This window comes from Ochlerotatus camptorhynchus, unplaced genomic scaffold (assembly GCF_037179485.1).
Source record: "Ochlerotatus camptorhynchus isolate MF236.1 unplaced genomic scaffold, CSIRO-AGI_Acam_v1.1 ptg000450l, whole genome shotgun sequence".
NCBI lineage: Eukaryota > Metazoa > Arthropoda > Insecta > Diptera > Culicidae > Ochlerotatus > Ochlerotatus camptorhynchus.
The window spans coordinates 319374-334005 of record NW_027040936.1 but is presented as its reverse complement, the minus strand read 5'-3'; the positions used below and the strand labels follow the sequence as shown (position 1 = coordinate 334005).

The window sequence follows — 14632 nt, the reverse complement described above, 5'->3', positions numbered from 1 at the left end:
TTTAACAATTTCTGTTAAAATTCTAAAACCCGGTCCAGCGAATACCAGTGAACTTAACGGAACATCATAAATATTTTGGATACTTCACAAGTCCAAAGAACTTCTGGAAAATTTAATGGTTTTCTGAACAGTTCCATTAGTTTCAGGAGAATTAAGAGAACTTTAGGAAGCTCCGACAACACCAGGACAATCAGATCAGATCAATAAATTTCAAGGAAATCGTAAATTTTAAAGGAGTTCTGAGAAACTCAGGCAATTTCCGAAAACTTCCGAGCGGATCATGCAAATGTAAGAAACGTAAGGGAAGTTAGGCGAACATTAGCACATTTTGAGAACATTAAATGGGAAGTTTCGTGCTTATTAATGGCAGCGTCGATCACTTTTAGAAATTAGGAAAATCGGGAAGATCAGAGAACTTCAATGCTGATGTTACAATAAATTCAAGAAAATTGTGAGAGCGCTTAAGAAATTTCGTAATCTTCAAGAAAGTATAGAGACCTTCAAATATTCCGGTAGTCTCATTATAATCAGGGAAGTTTCAAGTATTTCAAAGATGATCAGAGTACTCCAAAACATCCCGAGGAAATATGGAATATTCCTAAGGACATTTCAGGAATGTTCCAAAAACTTCAGGAACATTGCGGGGTCTTCAGGGATGTTTTATGACCATTTGGAAAATTTTCTGGATCATTAGAACATTCCTCAAGAGCTCTTTCTTCCGGAATTATATCCTTGTTTCCTTCGACTGTTCCGTAAGCGCTCTGGCTTCCGTCTCCTCCAGGAAGTTCAATTAAACTTGGCGTTAGATTAGATTAGATTAGATTAGATTAGATCTCCTCCAGGAAGTTCAAGTGAACTTCTCCCAGAAATTTCATTCGTCTAGTTCTGGAATTTTGTCCAGCTGCTTTTTTTACTTCTTTTGGAAGTTTTTCCGAGTTTCTTCTGGCTTCTCCTGGAAATGGCTACTTCTGGAATTTATTTCCGATTTCCAAAACTTTTCTGTCTTCCTTTGAATGAGAAATCCGACTTTTTTCTGAAAGTTTCTTTAAATTTTCGCCAGAAGTTTCTCAATTTATGTCTTGGAAGTTCCGCGGATGTTTTTCCGAGTTCTCTCGGAACTTTCCTCAAATTTCCTCCAGGAGAGCTTCTTTCTTCTTTCTCTGGATGTTGTTTTCAGCTTCCTCCAGAAGCTAATTCAAGCATTCTCTGGAGTTTTCTTCCTTTTCCGATCATAGTCAAAAAGTTAAAATTTTCGCTTTCAAAAACGGCAAAAATATAAAATTAATTAAAATAGGAAATACCGATAAATACCGATTTTTTAAAACCCTTGATACCGATAAGCTTTAAAACATTCTGGCAACGCTGGCATGCATGTAACCTATAGCTCTTACCGTAGTAGGCTGTGTATAAAAGAAAATGATTTACTTAGTTTGACAGTTGCACCATGACGAAGTGGCAGCGTATCCCACTTGCAAATGTCGCAAAAAGACATTTCAATCGCCCTGGGAGTGTCCCGGTGGACCGTCAAAAGTGTTTTAGACCGAGAAAAGAAAGGACAACTATCCGCGAAGGTGGCCACAGGTCGTCCGAGGTCAGCTCGGGTTCCGAGGGTTAACGCTGCTATCAAAAGGAAGATTCGGGTGAATCCAGTGCGTTCAATAAGTAAAATGGCAAAGGAACACGGGATCAGTGACTTTACGGCACGGAAGATCGTAAAGGAAGAGTGCGGGGCGAAGTCAAGGGCACGGAAAAAAACTCACATGATTACCAACCGCATCCGGGAGCTACGAGTCGAACGATGCAAGAAAATCTTGAACTTCTTTAAGCGAAAAAATCCAGAAATCCTGTTCACCGACGAGAGCATGTTTACCGTCAATCCCGTATCAAATGCCAGAACCGACCGGTATATTAGTTCTCTTCCGGTAAAAGACGTGGCCCACGAGCATCCTGCTAGCGTTATGGTGTTTGGATTGGTGGCTTCCGATGGCAATAAAATGGACCCGGTGTTCATTCCAGAAGGCGACAAGGTCAACGCGGAGGTCTACATCGGGATTTTAAATAAGTATGTTCTTCCGTGGATCAAAGAACAGTACGGTCCGAAGCCAAGTGTTGTATTTCAACAAGATGGGGCTCCGTGCCACACCTCGAACCGCACTCAGAAGGGGTTGCAGGAACATCTTCCGTTCTGAGCGAAGGATATGTGGCCGCCAGCCAACAGCGACTGATTTCTAGGTTGTAGCATTGCCCGAGTAGCATTATGAAAACGGTAAAGGCATATCTTCCACTTGAGTAATTTTATACAGGATTTGGCGAACGTCTACCAGAATGACGCCCGCTACAGAACTGTTATCTCATGGATATCCCACCATCAAAGGAAAACGAAGATCTGCTCACAACAAAGGAACTCATTACCATCATGGAAGAAGCAATCATCATACAGCGCTCCTGCAGGACTAGAACCGAGCAGATTCTTGCTCTTGCTCAACGAGCGTAGTATAGACATCGCTATCATCACCGATACGCACTTGAAGTCCGAGCTGAACGTCTTCCTTCCCGACTTTCGGTACATCAATTGCCGGCTGCTACCAAGCTTCCAGCTGAAAACAATCCAAGCCATCGGGATTGAGGTGAGCCAATCACCATCATCGCGACCTACTGCCCCAAGCAAACCAACAACAAAGACGGGTCGACAGCGGCCCTCCGGAAAGACATAATCAAGCTCACCCGAAGGTACGGGTGCCAAAATGCCAAACACCAAGCTTGGGGCAACTGTCGGCGCAATTGAAACGGCACCATTCCGAACGAGGACCTGCAAGAGGCGCATTAAACCTTCTGGACCTCGGACACTCCCACCCGGCTGAGTCGGTTCGGATTTCATGCAACCATCGACATCTTCACAACCTGTGGCCTACCAGGAGCTGAACTCGGACCACTATCCGGTGGTGGCCGAACTAGGCTTCTCTGCTAACAGGTCACAAGCATCCCGGCATAACTACTATCGCGTTAGCTGCGTTGAAACTGCTGTCGACTACGAGGAACATCCGGAAACCCCCAACACGTGCCAGTTTCCAGACAGGTGAGCAATACTCTGAACCTTGATGGACCCACTAAAGACATTATAAGACTCCGTAACGCCATACCGTAGGCAGTACCAACGCACTGGACTGACCGCCTTGACGGCCCAACAGACATTATTCAAGCCAGGATAGTCGACCTCAGAAATGAAGACTTTAGTGGCAGGTTGCGTTCACTCCCAGATTGTGCCAAGCCCTTCTGGAAACTAACAAAAATCAAGGCAAGGCCCATTCCACCACTTGTGCCGTTGAATCAACCCCTGAAAAGATGGCCGATGCTATAGGTCAACACTTCGTCAGCTCTCATAATCTCGGACTGAACATTGCTAGTCCATAAGCTACTGCCGTTGCTGAAAATGCAGCCAACCGCCATCAAATTCCCAACAATTTTCTTGTGGAATCCGAGATTACGGCTGATTTCTTAATCTAGAACTCAAACACTTGAGTTTCAGATTCTTCAGCCAACTGGCACTGATTTTTAATCAGTGTCTTAGACTTAGTTACTTCCACTCGTGCTGGAAGTCAGCTAAAGTCAACCCCATCCGGAAGCCTGGGAAAGATCCATCTTCTCCTTCAAGTTACCGACCTATCAGCCTTCATTTGGGGTTATCTACGCTGTTCGAAAGGGCAGTACCACCGACTCCTGGCATCTGCCGATGAAAACAACTTGTTGCTCGAGGAACAGTTTGGCTTCGACTCAACTGTTCACCAGCTGATTCGGGTGACAAACATTCTCAAACGGAACAAGTTGACGGACGTTGAAAAAGCGTTCGACCAGCCACGATGGCCTGGTCTACAAATTGCAGCAATACGGTCTTCCAATCTTTCTTGTGATGCCCTCAACCTCGGTGCGGGTGTTCCACAAGGAAGCATCCTTGGACCCATCTTGTTCAACCTGTTCACCTCCGATATTCCGACTCTCCCTGATGGTGGATCATTGTCCCTATTCGCAGATGACACATCCATCATCTCTGGACTGGACGTCCTGTCTGATTATTTAAACAGCTGGAAGATCCGTATAAACGTGGTGAAGATCCAGGTCATCATCTTTCGTCATTCCAAATCTCCCAGACTTGTTCCGTCTGAGATCAGCTTGAATGGCACAGTGGTAGAATGGTCCAAAGAGGTAGTTGCTGCTTTTCATGGAACACGTTGAAAAAACGAAAACCATATGCAACATCCTGATGAGATCCCTATAACCGCTCATCAACAGGAGAACCACTCTGTCTCTGAGAAACAAGCTTGCTGTCTATAAAAGCAAATAATACGGGGTCCAATCTGGAAGAGTACCGCGGATTGCCATCACCTCAAACTACACAGGGTCCAATACAAGATCCTGAGAATGATCCTCGACTGTCCTCCACGCACTCGAAACTCTACGGTCCATCGCCTGGATGTTCTTCAGACGCTGGAGTTACGGAGAACTGCAACGATCGAAAGGTTCAGAGATTGCTGTAGGCAATCCGATCAGCAGATCATCAGGGATCTGACACGTTAGGTTTAGGTTAAGTAGGTATGCCATCAAAAATTTTAAAACTCAAACTTAACAAACCCTTAAAAGGGTATTCTGGAAATTGTCACGAAACGCAATCGTCATACTAGAACAATAAAACAAACCGGTCACGTCTAGATGCTGTAAAACTCAGTAGGTATTCCATGGCATGCCCCTTTCAATCACTGCACTCATCCATCCCGTTCAACAAATCACTGTCCAACGCAGTAGCTGCGGTTGAAATTATTCAGTTGCTATGGCTCACAATCCAAACAAAAGATAGAGACAATAGCAAGCAGTAGAAGAGCCATCCACAAATCTCCGCTTCAACCACCTGACGAATGCAACAGTCGTCCTCTCGTCCATCATTATCAAACGAATGTCACTCGGTCAACCACTTTTGCAAGTTCCGGTTCCGGATTGTCAAGTGTGTACTCTCGATTTCATCCCTCCTTTCCCCCACACTTGTTTCTTTCAAGTGCCTTCGAAAGTCCTCAGCTCGTTCTATTGGTTGGTAGGTACCTACCTTCTCTTTTGCTTTCATTCAAAGTCTATTCAAAGAAAGAAGGAAATGAGCAACGAAAAGCTGGTTAAACTTGAAAAGATTTATCATTTACTTTTGTGCAGTTCTTCCCAGTATCTACCTGCTGGTTGGCTGGCTGTGTACGAGTGGAATGGACCACCAGCCGCCCCCACACCCAATCGGAGAAGAAGGTGTGGTTTCAAATGAGATTTGCCACCCAACCACCTGCATCGGCAATTGGATTGTTATCTCAAGCTGTGAGAGCTGTCGCTTACGAGCTTCATGGCGTAGAATCTCCTACACCTACATGTATGACGACACACATTTGAAAACATTTCGAAGCTGAGCTTTATTAGATTTCAGTCGAAATGATACGGATTGCCACCCGTCTTTTTCTAAACGACTTCTTCGTCGTGGGCTGGCTCAGCTTGGATCGATCATCCACCAAGGTGGATGTGCTTCAAACTGAAGGTGAAAGCCAATAAAAGTAATTCAATTCTGCGACGTATTAATGGAATGCCACCTCCGAGAGCACAGGTGCTTACAAGAGAGTTATTCAATTTCCGTTCCTGGCTCAGATTCTAATGATTCCAGCCCCCTCAAAGACTTGCTGGTCCATGTGGCCGTATGAATAAAAATCTCATTACCTGTGCCTATATCGACGAGGACGCCAAACCGCCGCCGTTCTGAAACGTATGCAGTGCATGTGGGCGGCCGCCGCGCCGGGTACATGCACTGAAACATTTAGCATATTATTTCTCGTAAATTTACCACCTGGCCTTGCGACGAAGAAGCGTTGGGGGTGTCGAGAAAAAAATTGTAACGAGCTTCAATATTATCCCCCCACATCCCTACATACACACACACACGCTGGCAACGCTGGTCGTGTACTGTTTTAGCATCAGCATCACAGGACGAGGGGACGGCAGGCAGGGAGGGAGCGAATAATTGAATTCATTTTGGCTTGGGTTGATTTATTTTCGGCGGTTTTCGCAGTCTGGGAAAAGCTGGTTGTGTTTTACCTTGGATGACTGATTACCCGAAACGATGTGCTGGTGGCAGGTACGAGGCGTGAATGCTAAATACCAGGTGATTTGAGATAAATTTGGGGATTTATGTGCATTTACTTCCACGTCGGTAATTGAGCTCGGTGCGATGCGATACCGGTTGCATACATTTTCTTTTTTCACTTTGATATTGATGTACAGTCAAGATTCCTATTCCTATTCGGCCAGCAGATGGAAATGATGTGAAAATGATAATTCGACAGTGAGCATGCAGAAGGGCGTATACGCGATGATCGATTCTCTTCATCGGTTTTCTCTTTGCATTGCTACAGCCAAGCGAAACAGTTTTGTAGAATTTGTTCAATGTAGAGTTGTAACAGGTTGTATTCCCAACAAACATTGAATGTTGAATAAGAGCTTTTTCAGGCAAAAATAAGTTTCTTCAGCTAAAAAATATCCTTTTCAGCTGTTAATCAACTCAAATTGTTTGTTGGGTTGGCTATCAAAAGCAACAGCAAACGCACCGACAAACGTCAAATCTAGCGAGTTATTAACAAAAGAGAAAATCGATGAAGAGAATCGATCATCGCGTATACGCCCTTATGAATGCTCACTGTCGAATTACGTTTTGCTAGCTGTCAAATCGTATGGAATATTTTTTTTTTGTGGTTTTGGATTTCAAACCTAGGTGTCGCATGCACTTGTGCAGTTTCGCGTAGATTCATCAATATTGAAACATGAAATTAAACTTTTCTAATTTTATGTCAATATGTTCATCAATATTTCCGTCGTCAATATTTACATCAATATGGTTGTCAATACTTTTGAGCATTGACAATATTTTTGCCCGTGTGGTGCTTGCACGTGTATCATCTTCGGCTTTACTTCGTGAAGCAGCTTGCCAACAATTTGCTCGTTTCCTTCTACCGCCCCGAGTGAGTTGTGTCGCACGGGCTGCTTGTCATGAAAAAGAACGTAGAAGATTATATCATTATTGCTTTCCACTTCTGACATAGCTTTATTATTCGGTTCGTTCATCGCTTGTCATTTTGTCATTTGGAAATATTTTTGATTCCTTTTTGACGTCATATTACAATTAACTTGGACTTATGTCCGGAATTTGGACTACAGGATGATCCATCGCCTAGATAGTCTTAAGACGCTGGAGTTACGGAGAACTGTTCAGAACGGGAAAGGTTCAGAGATTGCTTTAGGCGATCCGATCAGCAGATCATCAGGGATCTGGCACGTTTTGTTTAGGTTAAGTAGGTAGGTTATCAAAAATTTTAAAACTCAAGCTTAACCAACCCTTAAAAGGGTTCCGGAACATCCTTAAAAGTGGTCAATTAATGAAACTGATCCTAGAGCTTCTGCGAATTTTTTGAAATCTCTCATAGACGTCTTATCAGAATGAATTCGAAGTTGTGAACGGAATATGGACGCTGGGAGGATGGTCCAATAGAAGATCCGGAACATCCGTAAAAGTGGCAAGTTAATTAAACTAATCCTGTAGCTCCGTGTTTTTTTCTAAGCCGCTCATAGACGTCTTATCAGAATGAATTCGGCTATGTGACCGGAATATGAACTCTGTGGATCACGGGATGGTTCATCGGTAGAACCGGCTATTGATAAAACTGATTCTAGATCTCCGTGTTTGTTTTTCAAAACCGCTCATAGACGTCTAATTACAACTAATTCAGAGTTATGATAAGAATTTGGACTCTAGGGACTACAGAATGGTCCACCGGAAGATCCGGAACAACGGTAAAAGTGGTAAATTCATGAAACTGATCCTACCGCTCCGTGTTTTTTTTAAACCGCTCATAGACGTGATATTATAACTAACTTGGAGTTATGTCTGGAATTTGGACTACAGGATGGTCCACTGGAAGATCCGGAACATCCCTTAAAGTGGTCAATTAATGAAACTGATCCTAGAGCTCCGCGAATTTTTCGAAACCACTCATAGACGTCTTATCAGAATGAAATCGGATTTGCGACCGGAATATTAACCCTAAGGACCACGAATGATTCACCGGTAAATCCGGAACATCCGTAAAAGTGGCCAATGTTTTTTTTTTAACCACTCATTAACGTTTTATCAGAATAAATACGGAATTGTGGTTGGAATATGGACCATGGGGACCACGTAATGGTCAGCAGAAAGATCCGGAACATCCGTAAATGGGGCAAATTAAAGAAACTGATCCTATAGCTCCGCGGATCTTTAGAAACCACTCATATCAGAATTAATTCGGAGTTGTGACTGGAATATGAACCCTGGGTACCACGGTATGGTTCACCAGTAGATCCAGAAAATCCGTAAAAGTGATCATGAATTCAAAGTTGTTACCGGAATATTAACCCTGGGGACCACGGAATGGTTCACCGGAAGATTCTGATTTTTCGAAGTCACTCATAGATGTCTCATCAGAATAAAATGGGAGTTGTGACCGGAAAATGGACCCTTGGAACCACGAGATGGTCCACCAGGAAGATCCGGAACATCCATTAAAGTGTTCAGTTATTGAAACTGAGCCTAGAGGTCCTTTTTTTCAATACCACTCATTGGCGTCTTATCAGAATGAATTTGGAGTTATGGCCAGAAAATGAACCCTGGACACCAGTGGATGGTCCTCCGGAAGATCCGAATCATTCTTAAAGGTGGTCAATTCATGACCTAGACCGGACTGGGATTCGCACCCAGCCATCTCCAGCATGGTTTGGCTTTGTAGCAGCGCCTTTACCAACTGTGCTAAGGGAGGCCCCTCAGGGATATGATTAACTAGTCCTTGGCTAAAAGCGAAGACTTCATATCAAGAAGACTGGCAACTTTGCCAGAATATAAGCGACAAATACAGTAGCGCTGCGCTTGAGTAAAGGTGGAAGCAACGTATAGAAAAATGAGCAATTACACAAACCTTTCTTTTGAGGATGTAATCTTTGCTATCAAATTCGTTCGAAGCATTTACCATTGAGCGGCAGATGACGCTACTGTACCTGTCGCATAGCGTTCGTCCAGTCTTCTTGATATGTTGTCTTCGCTAAAAGCCACTGATTTTTATTCATGAGCCCAATCTTTAGATCCATAGGCCAACATTAGAAGCAGGTCCCCTATATTTCATATCTTATTTTGTATGTTTGTTATGGGCAATCATTTATATTTTTGTTAAGATATCGATTTTTTTTTTTTCAAAACGGCATCTTTAACATTTTTCAACGCATTGTAGCACGAAAACTTCACTTCTGAACGAAATGTCGTCTGAGACAAAAAATTTGAAAAGTCTTTCTTGGGAACATATACACAGCAATTTGGTTATGCAATTTTGAGTAAAAATCACAAAAAAGTGTTAAAAACTCAAATTTCTTAAATAGTATACCTTCACTTTTAATAAAATTTGTTTAGAAAAATGCAAACTTTAGGAGAATTTAAAACAATGGATAAAGGGTGTCCACGATGAAATTTCCACACTATGAAATTGCTCTAACTTTTTAACCGTTGGGTAGAATTTAATGAAAATTTGGGTGGATTTAGTTCATAGTGCATTATTTACATCCTGCAAGTTTTAAAGTCCTGTGATCAAAACTCGCGGAAATGGAGTCGAAAGAACAGCTCGTGCGTGATAAAATCTTGCGCATTCATCACGAGAACAAGGATCTCTCGCATCGTTCCATCGCTAAAACGTTGGGAATCGCGAATTCCACGGTGTCGCGAGTGATTAAGCGGTTCGAGGAACGGTTGACCACCGATCGGAAGCCCAGAAGTGAAGGAAAAAGTATTCCGTACAACACCAAATATCACAACCGCGTAGTTGGGGCCTTCAACCGAAATCCGAACGCCTCCGTTAGGGATGTGGCTAAGAAGCTGCACCTAAGCCGAAGTTTTGTCCAGAAGGCCAAAACTAAGGCTGGGCTTCGAACGTTCAAGGTACAAAAGGCCCCTAATCGCGACGAGAAGCAGAACAAGTCCGCCAAAACCCGTGCCAGGAAGTTGTACCTCAACATGCTGACGAAAGTTGAATGCTGCATCATGGACGACGAAACATATGTGAAGGCCGACTTCAAACAGATCCCCGGCAACCTGTTTTTCACGGCCAAGGATAAGTTCAGCGTTCCGGAGCATGTCCGCACTCAGAAGATGTCCAAATTTGCGAAGAAATTCCTGGTTTGGCAAGCCATCTGCACGTGCGGGAAGCGGAGTGCACCTTTCGTGACCCAGGACACGATGAACGGACAGGTGTACATAAAAGAGTGCCTCCAGAAGCGGCTGCTTCCTCTCCTGAAGGCCCACAACGTCCCAACAATCTTCTGGCCGGATTTGGCCTCATGCCACTACTCCAAGGACGTGCTGAAGTGGTATGCGGACAATAAGGTCAATTTCGTGCCGAAAATGTTCAACCCTCCCAACACTCCGGAGCTCCGCCCCATCGAGAAGTACTGGGCGATTATGAAACAGCACCTTCTTAAACGACCTAAGGTAGTGAAGACAGTCGAGGAACTGAAGAAAGTATGGGTTTACATGCAAAAAACGGTTGGTCTAGACCTTTTTCTGCAAGAAAAACGACCCCAGGTAAGTATCCACAGTTTTCGAATATCTGCTTACACTCATAGACTTTGAATGCACTCATAGCTGCACAAAATGGAGCCAATCTCTCGGTAATTCCTTCTAAGGTACGCCTTAATTAAGCCAAAGATAATCTCGAGGGTTAAAAAATGAGCAATATGGTGGTAGGAATATCGGAATGATGCCAATAGAGCGAAAATATCTTATTATATTGGCGTCGCAATGGATGCGAGCGCCATCCAAAGCCCAAATAGAGTGAAACCCAGGATACCGTTGTACATGGGGATTATTTATAGCAAAGTTTCGACAACATCTGAAAAAAAATTTGCCGGTTGAATGTCCCTTCCGTCCAGAAACTATCTAGCATACCATTTATTCCTAGAAAACATAAGAAAGAAACCCTAAGCTTTCTACCATAGAGGTAACTCTAAGACAAGAAGGTCCCGAAATAACGTGCTCAACTTGTTGGCTCATCTCTGGTACTCTCTTCGGTCCCAAGCTAATCGATTCACCCCTCGAAACATGGGAAAATCCACTAACCCCTCATTTTATCTGTCAAACTTTCATAGCGAATCAAAACAAACATTGTGTAGTAGTAGAATTTCGGCTAGAATGGGGTACGTTAATCGTTTGCTTGGGACCAATAGGCTAGTGAAGTAGTGAGCCAATTTGAAATCGTTAGTTTCGTATTGATTGTTGTTTCTACCCCCGCGATAAATAAGTTCCTGCCCAACTACTCCGTAGACTTTTTTGTGCAACATATCCTTATTGTCAATACTAACTTCGTCCAGAAAAACCAGGCTAAACAAGTCCCATGGAACTGCAAGCATTTCCTTAACAAACCGGACTATATCATCCTCTCTGATCTGGATAGCCCGAGGGGGGCGACACAGCTAAATCTCAATTCTAGATGCTCAAAAAATCTCACACTAGCCAATAAATCTTTGAAAAATCTCCTTTTATTTCTCGCATCTACTTGCATCGCGCATCATCTTTTTGCAGGAAATCTTCGTAATCGTGATAAATCTTTTTTCTATCTATTCAGCGTACGCGGAGCTAGCCACAGCAAAACACAATATTTCCTGCATCGTAGATAGAGTCGTCCCCCTCGGGATAGCCCTTCTTTCGATAGTCTTCAAGGTCAATCCAGATTCATGCAATATTGTACAAATAGATGACACGCTTATCGATAACAGAAATCGCTGTTGGAATCGCTGTTTCGTTTCATCCAAAAACAAGAAAGGCTCGTTTTGATATAGGTTGACAAGCCAATCACGCATATCGGTGCTGAATTGTTTAAACACTTGCAGGCGCTGCTTCCTTCGGAAAATTCCATCTCGCTCGTACTTGAAGAACCACTCGTAAATAGTTGATCGGCATTTTCTATAAATGATACCAAAATCCTTCTTCGATATCCCGAGAAAATAATGGCCGTAAAGCGCATGATAAATCGTGTTACCAACAATCAATACGAAACTAACGATTTTAAATTGAATCACTACTTGACTAGCCTATTGGTCCCAAGCAAATCGATTAACGTATCCCATTCTAGTCAAAATTCTATTACTACACGATGTTTGTTTTGATTCGCTATGAAAGTTTGACAGATAAAATGAGGGGTTCGTAGATTTTCCTATGTTTCAAGGGGTGCATCAATTAGCTTGGGACCGAAGATAGTACCAGAGCTGAGCCAAAAAGTTGAGCAAGTTTCTTCGGGACCTACTAGTCTTAGAGTTACCTCTATGGTGTTACTGCTGGCGTGATGACCACGAATATTCTGAATAATTATGTTAGATTTTGTGTTTGGCTTCATATTAAATAGAGGACAATTTTTAATCAAAAATCTTGTGCGATGGGATCAAGTTAACAAAAAAAAACATTATTTGCAAATCCACCTGGTGACAACAGTAATGACAGAACTTTGACATTAACACGTCAAACCACATTGTCGCGACTGAACGTCGGGCCGTGGGCCGGTTTAGTGGTGGCCCGACATTAATATCCCGAACTGCGATATCTCAGCTTGCAAAATGAACCGTAGTTGATTGCTTTTTGATTTTAATCTACGAAAATCTTGGGTGAAGGTGAAGTTTGATTTTTTGATATTTTCCCAACACTGGTTGTCCGATATAAAACCAACTTGAACCTCATCGACTTCGATAAAACATTCTGATCCCTATCCGGACAATTTTAAAAAGGGATAATAACCGAGTTAAAATTATCCGGATACCTTTCAATATGACTACTTTTATAATCGGGATGATGTCCAGAGGCCAAATATTGATATCCGACGCCATTTTGGAATCCAAGATAGCGGCTTCCAGTTTCATAAAAAGCGGGAAATACTGTCAAATACCCATACATATGGTATTTTTGGAATCGGAGTGCTGTCCAGAAGCCGGAAATTGATATCATACGCCATTTTTAAATACAAGATGGCGGTTTCCAGTCCATCAATATGGGTATTTTTGGAATCGGGGTGATGTCCAGAGATAAAAAAATTGGTATCTGACGGGGCAGTTTCCAGTTTCAAAGAAAGTGGGAAATACTATCAAATACTCATCAATATGGGTATTTTTGGAATCGGGGCAATGTCCAGAGACCGAAAATTGATATCTGACGCCATTTTTAAATCCAAGATGGCGGCTTCCGGTTTCAGAAGAAGTGTCAAATACCCTACAACATGGGTGTTTTCTGAACGGGGACGACGTGTAGATGCCAAAAATAGATGTCTGACGCCATTTCGGAATGTAATATGGCAGTCAAAGGTTACAAATAAGTGCTAAATACTCTACAATAAGGGTATTTTCGGAAAGGGGACGACCGGTAGATGGAGAAAATTGGTACTGATTGAAATACTGTCAAATACTCATAAATATGGGTATTTTTAGAATCGGGGTGATGTCTGGAAGCCAGAAATTGATATCTGATGTCATTTTGAAGGTATTTTCGGAACGGAAACGATGTGTAGATGACAAAACTTGATGTCCGACGCCATTTTGGAATCCAATATTGCGACTATTTGGGTTCAGAAAGTGACCCTACAATATGGGTATTTTTGGAATGAGGATAACGTTTAGATGCCAAAAATTGATGCTCCGACGTCATTTTGGAATTCAGGATAGCGACTATATATCGTATAATACTTTACAATTTTTCTAACACAGGTGGCCACCATACCAATATTTTAGGTATTTCACTGGTTTTGTAAACCAATGGCCACCATTTGGATTCCAATTAGGCGTCGGACATCGATTTTCAGCCTCTACATGTCGTCCCCGTTCTGAAAATACCCATATTGCAGATGATTTGGCACTTTTTCTGAACCCGATGGTCACCATCTTGAATCTCAAAATGGTGTCGAATATCAATTTTCGGCATTTACCGGTCGTCCCCATTCCGAAAATACCCATATTGTAGAATATTTGGCACTTATTTTGAACCTTTGACCGCCATATTAGATTCCGAAATGGCGTCAGACATCTACTTTTGGCATCTACACGTCGTCCCCGTTCCAAAAATACACATATTGTAGGGTATTTGACACTTCTTCTGAAACCGGAAGCCACCATCTTGGATTTCAAAATGGCGTCAGATATCAATTTTCGGCCTCTGGACATTGCCCCGATTCCAAAAATACCCATAATGATGGGTATTTAATAGTATTTCCCACTTTCTATGAAACCGGAAGCCGCCATCTTGAATTTGAAACTGGCATCAAATATCAAGTTTTGACCTCTGGACATTACCGCGATTCCAAAAATACCCATAGTTATGGGTATTTGACAATATTTCTCACTTTTTATGCAACCGGAAGCCGCCATATTGGCTTTCAAAATGGCGTCGGATATCAATTTTCGGCCTCTAGACATCACCCCGATTCCAAAAATACCCATATTGATGGGTATTTGACAGTATTCCCCACTTTCTATGAAACCGGAAGCCGAAATATTGGATTTGAAACTGGCGTCG

General features: G+C 42.6%; 1 pseudogene; it reads right to left on the bottom strand.

The window, feature by feature from the left end:
• Positions 1-2368: 2368 nt before the first annotated feature.
• On the bottom strand, positions 2369-12473 carry LOC135711985 (uncharacterized; annotated as a pseudogene).
• Between the last annotated feature and the right edge of the window lie 2159 nt (positions 12474-14632).